Source organism: Muntiacus reevesi, chromosome 4 (genome assembly GCF_963930625.1).
Source record: "Muntiacus reevesi chromosome 4, mMunRee1.1, whole genome shotgun sequence".
NCBI classification, from domain to species: domain Eukaryota; kingdom Metazoa; phylum Chordata; class Mammalia; order Artiodactyla; family Cervidae; genus Muntiacus; species Muntiacus reevesi.
Genome location: NC_089252.1, coordinates 149940852 through 149952554, shown reverse-complemented (window position 1 = coordinate 149952554; position 11703 = coordinate 149940852).

The window sequence follows — 11703 nt, the reverse complement described above, 5'->3', positions numbered from 1 at the left end:
AGAGTCGTACATGACTAACCGACTTCACTTTCACTTTCAAACCTGGTATAAATAGTGATCTTGTACTGAGCAGAGTTTTCTCGCCTGTTTCTGTTGTCAACTCAGAGGCAACATGGAATATGGGCCCACAGGTTAGATCACCATCATGAGAGCCAGTAACCTGTAATCCAGGCTCACTGTGCCAAGTGATTTATAATGTGCTGTCCCATATATTCAACCACAACCACTCTATGGGATGGTCATTATAATTTCCATTTTATGATCAAGCAAACTGAACTTGATAAAGATGAAGAAAACCTGCTCAAAGACACTTCCAACAAAGGTTAGTCTGAGTCCAAAGCTGTGTTCCTACATTCTTATACTTTCTCCTAGACAAGCCATTCGTCCTTGGATCATGTGGCGAATCCTGGAAGAGAAGACCAGGCTTTACGTGCATGCATGTGCACACACACACAAGCACACACACACACCCTGTAGTCTAGCTTTGCTCCCAATCAGACAAGGGATTAGTGCTTGTAGAGCTGACTGAAGGGCGTCTCTGCTCTGCTTAAGGCATCAGATCTCTCCAAGACACAGCTCTTCCTTGATGCCTCACATGGTGATAGGCAGCATTAACGAGCAGTTTTGTTGAAGCCAATTCTCCATCTCAAGAAAGGAACTTTGCCTCTACTCCAACCACCTAAGGACCACTCTCCAAAAGAGAGGCTAAGACAGCTCTGTAAAGGCAGGGCATGAAGGATGCCTCTTTGGACAGGATGGAAGACATGTTTCCCGTTCTATTTTCCTGTCATGTGAAGGCTTGATATGGTGTGTAAGAGAAACTTCCTTAAGAGGACAGTCTCCTTTGTCAGTGATGGCTTCACTTTACCTACTTGACATATAAGATGGGCCCTCCTTACCAAATTCCTCTCTGTAGTAAAGAATGTTGTGAAGTTCCAGTCTACATTTAATAAATTTTCAAAGCAGTCTCTCCTCCAACCAAAGTCAGGAAACTCAGACAAGTAGCCATTTCTATAATACTGTTTTTTTCATTCATCCAGCAAGTATTTATTGAGCTCCAATTATGTACTAAGTACTATGTTAGATATGATTTTTTATAGCAAAACAGTCATTTGGTGCAAATTTTCTAAGAGATCTTTACAGTCACTTTTGATTAACCAGTTTGGTCTGAACTGTGCAATTTGGGAGACCTGAGTTCAATCCCTAGGTTGGGAAGAACCCCTGGAAGAGGGGATGGCAACCCACTCCAGTATTCTTGCCTGGAGAATCCCCATGGACAGAGGTTCCTGGTGGACTACAGTTCATGGGGTCTCAGAGAGTCAGACACCTCTGAGCAACTAAGAACAGCACACTGGACTGGACTGTACTATGAAAGTGAAAGTCATTCAGTCATACCCAACTCTTTGCCACCCTGTGAATTATAAAGTCCATGGAAATCTCCAGGCCAGAAGACTGGAGTAGGTAGCCATTCCCTTCTCCAGGGGATCTTCCTGGAGGGAAGATGGGGTGGCAAAAAGTCGGACACAACTGAGTGACTTTAACTGGAGTGGGTTGCCATCCCTTCCTCCAGGGGATCTTCCCAACCCAGGGATTGAACTCAGGTCTTCCGCATTGTGGGCAGATTCTTTACTGTCTGAGCCACTGGGGAAGCCCAAGAATACTGAAGTGGGTAGCCTATCCCTTCTCCAGGGTATCTTCCCAACCCAGGAATCGACCTGGGGTCTCCCGCATTGCAGATGGATTCTTAACCAGGGAAGCCCTATGGGGTCGCAAAAGAGTAGGACATAACTTGGGGACTAAACAACAACAGCAAATAGATTTATGGTTGTTGTTGTCCAGTCGCTCAGTTGTGTCTGACTCTTTGTGACCCTATGGACTGCTGCACGCCAGGCTTACCTGTCCATCACCAACTCCCAGAGTTTGCTCAAACTCATGTCCATTCAGTCAATGATGCCATTCAGCCATCTCATCCTCTTTCATCCCTTTCTCCTCCTGCCTTCAATCTTTCCCAGCATCAGGGTCTTTTCTAATGAGTTGGCTCTTTGCACCAGGTGGCCAAAGTATTGGAACTTCAGCGTCAGTCCTTTCAATGAATGTTCAGGACTGATTTCCTTTAGGATTGACTGGCTTGATCTCCTTGCAGTCCAAGGGACTCTCAAGAGTCTTCTCCAACACCACAATTCAAAAGCATCAATCTTTGGCGCTCAGCTTTCTTTATAGTCCACCTCTCACGTCCGTACATGACTATAGTCCAACTCTCACATCCTTCTTTTGGAGGAACTTCCTTAGATATGAGCTTACACCTGTTTGCTGCTTAGTCGGTGGCTTGGTCTGCAAGGTGTAAACAGAAAATCAAAATGGAGTCAGTGTGGCCAAGACAGCTCTCTAAAATGGAGCCCAAGTTCATTGAGGAAGTATAATTTATGCACATCTCAGCACGAATGGAATCTGACCTTGTGACCACTTATTGTCTTAATGCAGGAATCCAGAATATCTGTCCAATGTTCCAGAAACTCAAGATACTTATCAGACCCTGACCCTAAAACAGCTCACCACAGCCTATCCCTTCAGGGCAAATATTTCCTTTCTTGTGATAGAAAACAGTCTCATGGTTTTTGCCTTTATAAGGTCCTGACTCTTTCTCTTATTCTAAATATTCTTTCAGTTTTACTTGAATCTGTCTTCCAAATTGCAGTTATTAAGACCTCAAATATACTCTTTTCTTATTTGCAACCTTTGTTTTTCTTGGACAACATTCCGTGGTGTCAGACAAATGGGATGTGGAATGACCAACCCCCTCATCCAGCACCGTCACAAATTTAAGTAAGGTACCGACAAAATTCATTGTGCTCTGTTGTCTTCTGGGCAGCTCCAGGTCAAGATGGTGAGTCCTGCTGTACCCCAAAATTTGTCTCAGTAGAGGTTATAGTTCATTTGAATGTCCTCTGTTGGAAGATTCTGTTCTTAGGACTTCATTTCCCATTTTGTTCTGGTGAGTACTTAGTCTGAGAATAGTGGGAGATGTACTTTTTAAAGATAAGTTGACAGAGCAGCTTCCTTCTGGAACTTCTCATGATTTTATGTACAAGAACTACAGGCCAGCCCTCCTCCTGTAAATATTTGTCTCGCTGAACTTTGATTACCTGGAATGATTTATGTTAAGTTGGCCAACTTGGGTTCCTCTGTAATTCCAAAATTAGTCTGTCTAGTCGGTTAGCAAAAAGTTGTAAGAAAACAAGAACAAGAAACATATGTCAAATGGTATTTTGAAGCCTCCAAACATAATAATTAATCTACTTTTGCTCCCTTAGAGAAACTAATTCACAATTATCTCAAAGGATTTCTATATTGGAAAAATCCTCTGAGGCTTCTGAGAACTCTCTCTCTCTCTCTCCAGGCCCCTCTGTTCCTTCTTTCTCCTCAGTATGTTCACTGTAATGCTCTTCTCCTTGCTATCCTTCCTTTTTGCTATCCTATCTCTTGCTATCCCTCCTTGCTAAACTTTCTTTTTATAACATGGAGATTGATCCCATGTAGAAAGCTAGTCATACTGCCTCCACCCCTACCTCATCACCTCCCATAATAGCCTCTTTTTTTTTTTTTTTTTTTTTTTGATAGCCTCTTTTAAAACAAGGGGTAACATAGCTGGATGAGTAGACTAGCCTATGACGTCATTTAGGTAACATCTTACAAACCTTTGCAAAACTGGAAATCCAGCCCTACAGGCAGTTAAAATTCCATCCATTCCATACACAGATCCCCACACCTCCCCTATTTATCTAAAAAAAAAAATTGTAACCTGTCTGGGAACTCTGATCTAGACCATTTCCAATTCCTAAGATAAAAAAGAAAGAAAGAAAGAAGGAAAGAAAAGAGCCCACTTTAAACACAACTTACTAAAAGGACTCTCTTGCTCAAACAGCTTTCTTAAATTTCTTGTCGAGGGTCAATAAAGATATCAAAAATCTCCTGAGTGAGTAGTCTTAATTTTTTCCATTTGTTTCTTATAAGCTAATGAGCTTTATGTTATATCTGATTCATGAATAAAGATTTAAAATGAAAATTACTAGATCTTTGTGTTTACCTGTATGTATGTAGGTCTATGTATGCACATTATAGACAGGGATTTTTCTGTCTCTGGATGGTATTGCCAAAATTAGTTTGTGAAAGAGCTCTACTTAATTGGCTTAAAAAAGCAAGTGCCTATATAAAACTCTCAGAAACATTTTAGAAACTAACTCAAAGGAATTTCAGGTTAATGTGATCTAGGAAAGTATTTGGTATTAAAGTTAGTAAGTTTGTTGGTTTAATTAATACAGACATGTCTTTAGAATTATCAACTTTAAGTATAATACTTTTATTTTACCTAGGTTTACTAAAAGTCAAACAAGTTTATATTATCTCTTATAAAATTTGTCTACAAGAAAAATAACTTGGTATGATGAATTATCATAGGCAAATTAAATGTAAATGGATAAGAACTTTCAAATGAACTCTTTAACGACAATTATGTTTTATTATACATCTACTTAGAAATAGTTTTCCCAAATCTTTTTGGTAACTTTAAGCTTCAGAGTTTTGCTAAGTTAAGATAAATGATGGGAATTCATTGATTATCTAGATCATTTCCAAATAAGATAAAATACTGAAATATTAGTTGGTAAACAAGTCTAAGGTTATCTACTTTTGACCTCTTATTTCATAAAGACTAAATATGCATGGGTCTATTAGTAGATGTGAGTAGAAATGTATACATGTGTTTATGTGTACTCAGTCATGTCTGACCCTTTGCAACCCCATGGACTGTAGCTCATCAGGCTCCTCTGTCTAGAAGATTTTCCTGGCAAGAATATTGGAGTTGGGTGCCTTTTCCTTCTCCAATAAACATGTGTACCTTGTGCATTATTGAAAGATTGCAGCATGAAGCAGCATAAGTTTCTAAAAAGTATAAAATTTATAAGTTCTCCAAGCCACAAAATGTTAATACATTAACAAATGTTTGCTTCTTTATTGTCACTAATAAAGTAAGATTTCAAAGGATTAAGATTTCTAAACAATATAGGTAATTAAAGCTACTAGAATTAATCAGAAAAATCTTCCAGGCAAGGAAAATTTTTTAAAGGTATAAGGAATAGAAATTGATTTTATTAAAGGAAAAGAAGGTAAATTTGTCCCAAAGCTGGTAAATTCTAAATGGGAAAGAAAACAAGGGATAAATAAATGGCCATAGAAAGTTGTGAAAGATTTGGGGGAAAAAAGGGAATCTTTAGAGAGGAATTTTGTGTGTAGTCAGAACTGGCTAAAATTAGAATAAATTTAATGCAGTAAAAGAGTTTTAATATCAAAAGTAAGCTGGTATGAACCTTAAATTTGATTTTTATCTTTGCTTTTTTCATGTTGGCCTGCTTTTGACAATAAGAAATTATGAAAGGTTTTTTTCCCCCCTTTGAGTAATATAACTCAAAAAAAAAAAAAAAAAAAGAAAGAAAGAAACAGCAAAGATTTTATATCTTGTCAAGTTAATCTCTTCTGTTCTATGTTTTTTTATCAGATCTTTGACTACTTTAGTAAACTTTGTCCTCGATATTCAAAGAGCTAAGATTTCCTCAGAACTGTATCTTGAACTTTCTATATTTGTCTATGAGGTCTTTAATTGTTATTTTGGTTAAACAGATAACTAAGCATTGTTTCACAGTGATCTATGATCCTATTTGACCAAGTGTTTTTTAAAACTTTTGATATTTTTAACAAATGTCCTCAAATCGAATTCTAAATTAGGTTGTTTTGACTTAGAACTAATTTTGAGATATGAGATGCTTCAGAGGGCTCTGGAAATATCTCAAAGATTGCTCTCTCTTTATGGAAAGAGAGATTTTAAACTGATTAGGCTTATTTGATATGTTAAATTACATGGAAAGCATTGTCAAATTAGAAATAATACTAAGCCTTCTTTATGTTGTGTCTGTAAAGGTATATTAGTGTTTCAGGAACTATGTGAAATTCCTAAAAACCTGATAAATTCTTATATAATATTACCAGCTACAATTCTAGTTGTTATTTTTAAATGTTGTATACTACAGAAATAATTAAATTTTCCTGTCAATTGCACTGTAACCAAATCTTTAACTGTGTCATTTTAAGTCTTTTAGCATATATAAGCAGTTATTGTTTTACTCTGATGCTTTTGCAAAAATGCTTCATCTTTGAGAAAATTCAAAGAAAGGACATTTTGATAAATATAGGTTTCTGATAATATTCAGATCATACCACTAAACTGGGTAAAAATAACTATATATGTCTAATGGAAAATCTGATGGCTTCAAAAAACTGCTAACAAAAGGTCAAGGTTAAGAACTAATTATAACTACAATGATTTTTTGTTTTACACATTGCTGGTTCTTTTTTTAAATTAATTAATTAATTAATTTTACTTTACAATATTGTATTGGTTTTGCCATACATTGACTTGAATCCGTCATGAGCGTACATGTATTCCCCATCCTGAACTCCCCTCTCACCTCCCTCCCCATCCCATCCCTCTGGGTCATCCCAGTGCACCAGTCCCAAGCACCCTGTATCATGCATCAAACTGGGACTGGCAATTTGTTTCACATATGATATTTTACATGTTTCAGTGCCGTTCTCCCATATCATCCCGCCCTCACCCTCTCCCACAGAGTCCAAAAGCCTGTTCAAGACATCTGTGTCTCTTTTGTTGTCTCGGATACAGGGTTATCGTTACCATCTTTCTAAACTCCATATATATCCATTAGTATACTGTATTGGTGTTTTTCTTTCTGGCTTACTTCACTCTGTATAATAGGCTCGAGTTTCATCCACCTCATTAGAACTGATTCAAATATATTCTTTTTAATGGCTGAGTAATATTCCATGGTGTATATGTACCACAGCTTCCTTATCCATTCATCTGATGATGGGCATCTAGGTTGCTTCCATGTCCTGGCTATTGTAAACAGTGCATGTGTCTCTTTTGATTCTGGTTTCCTCAGTGTGTATGCCCAGCAGTGGGATTGCTGGGTCATATGGCAGTTCTATTTCCAGTTTTTTAAGGAATCTCCACACTGTTCTCCATAGCGGCTGTACTAGTTTGCATTCCCACCAACAGTGTAAGAGGGTTCCCTTTTCTCCACACCCTCTCCAGCATTTATTGCTTAAACTTTGCTGGTTCTTTTGTGTTTTGCTTTTCCAGATTTAAGGAATCTTTTTCTTTCAAACTATGATTTGCAGCAATTTGGTACAGTATACCTTTGTAAACAAAGATGAAGCATTTATCTTTTTCTCTCTACCTGACCCCTCCAGAATTCAGAAACTTAACTATTCTTATTTTAATGGCAATATAGTATTTGTAGAAGTAAAACAAAAATCCATTCTCTTCATAATGAATAACATTACCCAATCTGACACGGTCAGAAATATTAACTATGTCACCAAGGCTTTGACTTTAGAGTATACGTAAACTCAGATATGATCATGTGACTTTAAGGAACTAAGATTGACTTTATAGAACTAATAAAGCCCCTTGGGAAGGCAGCCTGGCTCCTTGCTTGCAAGATTCCTGGCATCCTAACTAAGTGAGTAAGGAAGGTCACTTCCTGGCAGGTGGAGGAATCTCAAGATATTTGGGATACCTGAAGAAGAGAGTGGACTTTCCTGGTGGCTCATATGGTAAAGAAGCCACCTGCAACGCAGGAGACCTGGATTTGATCCCTGGGTTAGGAAGGTTGGGCCTTGCAACCCACTCCAGTATTCTTGCCTGAGGAATCCCCATGGACAGAGGAGCCCGGCGAGCCGCAGTCCATGGGGTCACAAAGAGCTGGTCATGACTGAGTGACTAAACACACAATAAGAGAGTAATTCACCCAAATCTATAGATATTTCAAATGAAATCTGATGGAAAGTACTTGGATTTAAGAAAGTCTCCGATAAAGCAGATTTAAGAGTCTATATGATCAATCATTGTTCTTGGTACACTTATGTAAATAATCAGGCCAAGTTTATTGAAAACAAACTTATTTTGTAAGCAAAGTAGTCTTAATTTGGCTACATTTTGTAGAAGTTAGCATTATTTTTGAGAGAAAGATTATGTTTCAGTAATATGTGTTTGTGGATATTTTAGTATTAATTGTCTCTGAGATTTTGGTATTTATCTAAACTGGGTTAGATCCTAAATTCTTCTAGTTACCTCCAATACGTGGCTGTGACTCTCCAAACTAATGTTTCCAGTTTTTCTCCTTGAAATCATTGAGAACTAAAATTGCCTTTGCCCCAAAGCCATACAAGCTAAAATTATACAACTTGATATAAACCCCAGAGAAATCATTGTCACTGTCTTCATGTATAGACCATCCTCATGACTCTTGGTGTACGAGACATCCAGAAAGTTTACCTAAACATCCAATGACAGCATCAGAGACATTTAAAACTGCAAAAGATGCTTTGAACTTGACATTTAGAGATCTTTTTCCCCACTGGACTTGGTATCTTATTGAGATCTAGATTGCAACTAATTATACTGATAACGATTCTAATTTGTTTGTTTAAATGTTATTATTTTGTATCTCATCTTGCTGTACTATGATGCCCTCCACAGGAATAATGAAATCTCAGTGTCTGGTGATGATTAACTACTCCCATGAGATTCCTCCTGACGAAGATTTATGAACTTCTCCTGTTTTGAGTGCTGGCTAAGACTCACTTCCTGGATGGTTCCTTGTTGCTCACCTGTGGCCATAAACTCTCAACAGCATACCTTTCACACAGCCAACTCTTTCTCTCCTCCACGGTATATGCCACTCTGGGAATGAGCCTTCTCAGTGCTGGGACTTAAATGCCAAATAACTAAATGGTTGATCATCAATGCTTTCTAAAGAAAAATTTTAATCAAAAGGGAAAAATGTGAAAGGAAAATAAAGCTGGAGTCAGTATTGCTAAGAGCGCCTTCTAAAATGCATCTAGAAGGCCATCAAGGACATGTGGCTTATGCTCACATCTCAGTCTGGATGGAACCCCATCTTTTGAACACTTTTTGTCTTAACATAGGCATCCAAAACAATGTTCCAGAAACTCAAGATACTTATTGGACCCTTACCCTAAATAACTCATGACAGCCTATTCCTCAAGGAGAAATATTTCCTTTCTTGTGTCAGATTACAATCTCATAGCTCTTGCCTTTATAAGCCCCTGAAGCCCCTGATACTTACTCTTTCCTACAATACTCTTAAGGTTTTAGTCCAAATCTGTGTCTCTTGAATTGCAATTCTTAAGACACAAAATAAGCTCCCTTCTTATTTGTAGCCTTCTGTGTTTGTTGGTTAACAGAGGAAACTATAGTCAAAGGTTGCAGTTCTTGAATGCTGTGCTGTGCTTCATCGCTCAGCTGTGTCCAACTCTTTGCAGCCTCATGGACTGTAGCCCACCCGGAACTTCTGTTCATGGGGATTCTCCTGCAAGAATACTGGAGTGGATTGCCATGCCCTCCTCCAGGGGATCTTCCCAACCCAGGGTTTGAACCCAGGTCTACAGCAATACAGGAGGATTCTTTACCAGCTGAGCCACCAGAGAAGCCCGAGAATACTGGGGGGTGTAGCTTATCCCTTCTCCAGGGGATCTTCCTAAACCAGGAATCGAACCAAGGTCTCCTGCATTGCAGGTGGATTCTTAACCAACTGAGCTACTAGGGAAGCCCCGCAGTTCATGAATACATTGTTCTAAATAATGTTATAAATGATAGTCTGTCTAACATGATTTGGTCTTGAGTTAATTGATATTTAGTCATAATTTAGCTATAAGTTCTGCTGTGTTCCTGTTTGTATACTTAGTGTGAAACTATCCATTTTCTCCAGAGGCAATTCTCAAATTTTAAAGGCATGTTATTCTGAAGTTGGAAGCAGGCAATTTAAAAGTTCAGCAAAGTCATAGCCAGGAGAAAAGTGCAATTTGTATGCCTGGTTAGGATATGGATGGGTGATTCTTATCCTAAACATAAAAGTAAGTGAAGTAAAATAAAATGGGCCACAGAAATTGTTGAACCAAGTAAATGTCATCCATGACTCCTTGTCAGTCCTGAATATGGATTATTTTCAGAATAAAAATCTTCTTTTTATGTTTTTAAAGAGTGACATTAAAAAGATGAGACACAAAATAAAAGATGAAATAGTATAGAAAAATTAAATAGGGCAAAATAAGTCCCTTCACCTATGATAAAGGTTTTCAAACTTTAACATGCACCAGAACTCTCTAGGGAGTTTATTGAACATGCAGATTCCTGGCCCCACCATACGGCTTAATAGATCTCGGGAAGATTCAGAAATCTGCGTTTTTAAGAGACATCTAACTATTCTTATTCAGGTAGTCCAGAGATCATGCTTGAGAGACAATGAAGCCATACAAGAGGGGATTAATGTTGGCAGATGCTAATATAGCATTTCTTCAGACAGTGAAACTTATAGAAGTTGAACACAGAGACTTTGGAACCCACTTGTTGACTAAGGCTTGTATATTGTCTTATTCCTTCTGACTTATAAAAATTATACTCAGGAAAAGCAGAAAGCAGCAACAACACTCTACACACATGCACATCTATAATTTCTAAACTAAATATCTTCTACAAATACATTCTGAGATGCTTATTTCCTCATTAGTAGAGGAAATGTCCATAAATAAACCTTTGACCTTTCTTACTTTCTTCACATCCAGAATGTATAGAACAGTCCAAACTCGAGAGCTGACAAAGGACTTTCAGTTGAGCCTTACACTGCCCCAAGGCTGAGGGAAGCTGCAGGTCTTTTCTTCCTTTCCTTTCACCTACCTCTGCTTAGACCGGACTCTCCTATCTAAATCCTTTGAGGCAGATGACATCTATAAGCTCTAATCTGGTCCAGTCTTGACCCCATTTGTTTGAAATTAGCAGGATGTGAATAGATTTAGATTCCTACCTCAAACCAGCAGAATTTAATATTTAAATTACCTTCCATTTACTCATCATAATTTGAGTGCTACTCAGTATTTGAGTGCCTACAAGGTGACACATATGGTTTTAAGGCCTGGGATACATCTGTGAGTACAATAGAAAGACTCCTGACCTTGCAAAGCTTATCTTCCAGTAGGGAGACAGTCAACAAGCAGTAAACTTTACTCAGACAGCAATTGTTAAGAGGAATCAAGAAAACTAGAGCAAGGGACATTTATGTATATGTGTATGTGTCTATGTGTGTGTGTGTGAGTTGTAGCATTACATAAGAGTGGTCAGAGTAAGCCTTAAGAAAGTGAGAATTGTGCAAGAATTAAAAGGATGAGAGGGAGTTAGCCAGAGGATATTTATGGGAAGAGCTACAAAGAGCAAAAACCCTATGACACAGATGTGACGTGTGTGTTCACAGAACAGTCAGGAAGCCAGGATAGCTGGAACAAATTGAACAGGTGGATAATAGAAGACGATAAAACAAGAGGTGATAATGGGGAAAGTCAGGAATATATTCAAATTTTTTGTCTGATTTACCAGGAGATTGGAGTTGACATCAGCTGAGGGAAGGCGGAGGCATGGAGCAAGTTTAGGGAATGAGGGGAAACCAAGAGGTTTGCTTTGGAGATGCTGGGTAGGCACTTGAGTATATGAGCTTGGAGTTGAAGAGAGATTTAAAATATCGGGATTGTCAACGTACAGATTTTATTTAAATATACAGG